Genomic DNA, 5,387 nt, shown 5'->3' on the forward strand with positions numbered 1-5,387 from the left:
CTATAAGCATCTTTTGTGTTGTGTAAAAAATATAGAAGTAGCCATATAGGAACATTTACCAAAGACCTCCAGTTGATCATGGTCAGGATAGATTAGGTCAGAGGTCAGCAAACTTTTTCTTAAAAGGTACTAGTAAATACTTTAGGCTTATAGGCCATATGATCTCTGTTTCAACTAAATTCAGTGGTAGCATGAAAACAGATAATACATAAATAATACATAAACATAGATTATACATAGATAATACATAGATAATACATAAACAAATGTGTGTGGCTGTGTTCCAACAAAACTTTACAACAACAGGCAACTGGCCTTCAGGTTGTAGTTTGGTGACCCGTGGACTAGATTATACTGAAATAAAAAACCCCAAATCTCAGCAGCTTAAAAACAAAGGTTTATCACTCACTCACACAGGTCTGCCAGGAAACTGCTCATTATAGACTTCTAGGAATTCAGATTTATTGAGAATGACACACTTCTGTGGTCACTGAAGCAGAAAACAGAAACATGAAGCAGAAAATAAATCCTATGCCAGCTTTTAAAACTTCCACATGGAAGTGACATCACTCCCTCTCATTTCTTTGGCCAAAGCAAGTCACATGATTACCCATATCTTCATGGGATCAAGGAAGTACAAACCTACCATGTGCCCAGGAGGGTGGGAAGCAGATATATTTGGTGAACAGCACTAATGACTACCAGAAGCATATCGTTTCCAATTCTTTTACTCTTGTTCTGCCTCTTTTTCTTTTAATTAAAGATGACACCGTTAGCAATGTTGGGAGAACTCACTCACTGTGGAAACACTAGAATTTAAAATCTATTTTTTAGTCACATTTTGCTACCTTGCTTTATTGCAAACCACTCTTGCCCCACTTGCTTCAACTCTAGTGAATCTATCTATTGCCATTGCTTTCAGCAGGCAATATTTTTGCTACATAACTTAAGGGTTTTTTTAGTGTAAAAGAATTAGCATTTTTTTCTGCCTGATCTGATCAAGTCTCGTTTATTGATTCTTAGGTTACATCTTATATAGGAAAAAGCAAGCATATTGTAAGGAGTTAGGAATGCAGGAATACGATAAGATCTTGAGAAGAAACAAAGTCAGAAAATCTCTGATGCAAAGAAGCCCCCAATCTTTACAAGAAAGCAGAAACTAGAAAGGAGATAAGAGGTCACTCTTGAGTAGACTTGCATAGCCAGGAGCACAGCGTCCCAGGCACAGATTATGAGGCAGATATCCCATAAGCACAGACATCTGACATAAGCAGATTGTCATGTAGGCCTGGTCACACAAGAAGGGGTGTGGGGCTACAGGTCCCCAACACATCCCATGCCCAGGGGTAGGGACTTCAGCATCTGAAGGACAGAGGCTTGTGGAAAGAGAGCAGGGAAGACATCGCAGCAACCAGCAGAGAGGCGCACCAAGGCCCAGTCCTCAGAGCATGATGAATTTTCACCAACTTGGGACTTTGCTGCACCTTGATCACTCAGTTGGCTGTATTTCTTTGGGTCACTGAGGAGACTCAAGCTTCCTTTTCTGTTCAGGCTAAGAGCTTGGGCACAACATACATACAAAGCACAGTCCTGTTAGATCCAGGGAGATTTCTTCCTCTTTGCAAGGCATTTCATCTATGGTTCCCTTTTCAATCTAGGCTGGTCAAAAGGGAAGTTATGTGCCACTTGTAATTTTTGCAACAAAAGAGAGAGATTTTTCTAATTCCAAAATTGTAAAAGTAAACAAATCACAATGACCACCACCACAATTGGAAGAACCACATCAACTTTAGGATAGTGGTGGCTTCGAAGGAGAGAGTAAGAGAGACTGAGGTTGGAGAAGACACAAAAGGAATATTAACTTCAGAATTTTTTTTATTAAAAAAACTTCAAGGGGTTGGCAGATTAGCTCAATTGGTTAGACAGCACCACCCTGTAACACCAAGATCAAGGGTTCAGATCCCTGGACTGGCCAGCCACCAAAAAAAGAAAAACAAAACAAAAGCCAGTCTTTACCAAAAAAACTTTAAGCAAACGTAACTGAATGTTTATGTTTGGTAATTCTGGGTGATAGGTATGTGGGTGTGTAAGAGCAATACAAATTTAAAGTAAGAACCTTAATTCTCACTGTTAAAAATAAGGGAAGATGGGGCCGGCCCGTGGCTCACTCGGGAGAGTGCGGTGCTGATAACACCAAGGCCCCGGGTTCGGATCCCATATAGGGATGGCCGGTTTGCTCACTGGCTGAGCGTGGTGCTGACAACACCAAGTCGAGGGTTAAGATCCCCTTACCGGTCATCTTTTAAAAATATATATATATATAAATAAAAATAAAAAATAAAAATAAGGGAAGAGACTATCCTCTCCCTTCTCTTAAAGCATTTTCTTTAGAAAACTTGTCATTGTAAATTCTCTGCCCCTTCGAGATGGAGTTTTTTTTTAAAAATCCACTGGACAGTTTTATAACCCAGGAATGTCTTTCTCAGAGACCTGAGATCGCACTGAAACATGAACATGAAGGATGACAGTGCCCCTAATTCCCAGTTCCTGTGGGAGGGAAAAGCCTGATGATGAGGGGTGTGTTGCTCCAAATACAGGAGTCCCTCCTCTCATAAAGATAGCAGAAGTTTATTTTGACTCTGTATAAAACCAGTTAACACAGATGGTCACCTTCAAACACCAGGTGAATTTAGGATGAACTATGTGCGACAAATAGTGCTGACAAGTCCTCTTACTTGAGGACTAGTTACTGGTAGGTCTTGAACACAACCAGCACCATTTTAGGCAAGGCCAAGCACAAAACGGCCACCGACCCCTCCCCTCTTTCCTTTACGAGAAGCTTCATGACTTCTGTGAAATAGAAACCCTTTTGCTTTCGCATGGGTGCAATGCCCCTCCCTCACAATGCCCTCCTTGACTGCTTCAGCCAGCCCTTGGCACCCTACAGCCCATATAAGCTCTCCCATCCCAATGACGGTTGCTACTCTCCATTTTGAGTGCAGCCCAGCAGATTCTTTCCCTTTAATAAAGCTTGATCGGTTCCCGGTATTTTGGCTCACTTTCTTTCATTTTGATGCTGAAACCTGGGAAGGGTCCTGGCTGGGACCTTCAGACAATCCCCTGTCTTGGGTTGATTGGCCCCCGGCTGCCCTTCCCAGACCTGCCTAACCAGGGACGCCTGGGACTCTCTCCTTTTGCCATTTCAGACCAATGCATCCACCATTGGTCTCAATTCAGGGTGAGTCAGGGGGTCTCTCCTACTTCTATGGGTTCCCCTGACTACTTTCTATGACTACTGTCTACTTCCTGAAGACCAGGCGCCTGGCCGAGGGAACCCTTCTCATGCCCCCCAGCTATTAGAGGATGCTCCTCTAGCCGGTCAGTGGCTCCTCTCTCAAAAAGAAGATGCACACCAATGAGGATGCTCCTTGCTGTCACCTTTCTTCTACTGGGACTAATCACCTCCTTTCTCACCCTCTAAATGGGATCCTCACAATCCAGACCTCCACGTTCTATGCCTCTGGGCTGTCTACAATCTCTCAGCCTCCAGGCAGACATTAAAACCTGAATGCCTCGTTTTCTACTGCAATCAGGTTTGGTCTAAATACAAACTAGACAATGGATCCCAGTGGCCAGAAAATAGCACTTTAGATTTGGATACTCTCAGAGACCTAGACATCTTTTGTCACTGAAGTGACAAAGCCAGAAAGATTAATTATGTTCAAGCCTTCTTCTATCTCCAATTGTATCCTTCTCTCTGTCAAAACTGTCCTATGTCTCAAATTCACCGAGCTCATGCCTGACCTCCCCTTTAGGACTTGGATCAATCTTTTGATCCACCAGACCACTCTGCTCCCCAACCACCTCCTTAAGCTCCAGATCCTCTACCAGCCCCTTCACCTTTTCCCTCTCTTCGTCCTCAGCCACCCAACCCCTCTCCTTTTTCTCCTTCATCAGGTGATGATCCTACCTCAGCTCTGGCTCCTTTATATCCCATCCGTGAAGTGGCTGGGACACAGAGAATTGTCTCGGTCCATATCCCCTTTTCTCTTCCAATCTCTCCCAAATTGAAAAATGACTGGGATCTTTCCAGTCCAACCTGGACACATATCTTAAGGAATTCAGATATCTCACCCAGTCTTATGATCTCACCTGGCATGATATTTTTGTGATTCTCACTACTACTTTGTCCCCCAAGCACAGGGAGCAGGTCTGATAATGACCCAACAACAGGCAAATGAGGTACATGCCCAAAATAATAGGTGGCCTGTGGGAGCTGTTGCCATCCTTCACATGGACCAAAATTGGGACTACCAGGCCAGCCACGGGGACTGGGATCTCTGGAATAATATGATCACACACCTACTTCACAGCCTCCAGAAGGCTACTCACAAGTCAGTCAATTATGACAAGCTTAGAGAAATCCCACAGAGATCCACCGAAAATCCCAGTGAGTTCCTAATCCGCCTCTCTGAGGCTTTACATAAATACACACGTATAGACCCAAACTCCCCTGCAGGCATGGCCCTCTTACACTCTCATTTTATTACCCAATCAGCCCCTGACATTTGAAAAATTTAAAAAACTTGAGGATGGTCCAAATACAACCCAAAGAGACCTCCTCAATGCAGCTTTCAAGGTTTTTAACAATAGGGAGGAGGAGGAAGAGAAGAATTGATACAAAAGAGATCAGGCCAAATACCAGCTCCTGGCTAATACCATCCAAGGCTCACATGCCCCTAAGTGGTTGCCCCCAGGGGCAAGCCACCTGATAATTGCTTCAAATGTGGTCATCCAGACCACTGGGCATGGGCCTATTCTAACCCCAGGCTTCCTTCCAGGCCCTGTCCTCACTGCAAACAGACAGGTCACTGGGGGGTTGACCATTCCACTCACCAGAGAGGGAGTGGCCCCGTCCCCAACCCACGGCCTTTGGCTTCAAAGACATCCTTACCAGAACTTCTTGGAGTTCCAAGAGGAGGACCGACAATTCTCAGGGCCCAAGGCCCCCATGGAGATCACCATGCATGAGCCCAGGGTAACTCTCCTTGTAGCAGGTAAGCTGATCTCTTTTGTCATCGATACAGGGGCCACTTACTCTACCCTTCCTGGATATGTAGCACTAACAACCCTGTCTCTATTACAACAGCAGGGGTCACGGGATCAGAACACCACCCACAGATCACTCAACAACTTTCCTGCACCCTATATCACACCCAATCCACACACAAATTCTTAAAAATGCCTCAATGCCCAGCCCCCTTACTGGGATGGGACATTCTTATCAAATTCAAAGCTACTCTTACCCTAAACACTTTAACTCCAGCTACAATACTCCTGTTACACACTGCCCCAGACCTGGACCTTGAGGCTTCGACCTTCCCCTT

Source organism: Galeopterus variegatus, unplaced genomic scaffold, assembly GCF_000696425.1.
Source record: "Galeopterus variegatus unplaced genomic scaffold, G_variegatus-3.0.2 Scaffold1950, whole genome shotgun sequence".
NCBI classification, from domain to species: Eukaryota; Metazoa; Chordata; class Mammalia; order Dermoptera; family Cynocephalidae; genus Galeopterus; species Galeopterus variegatus.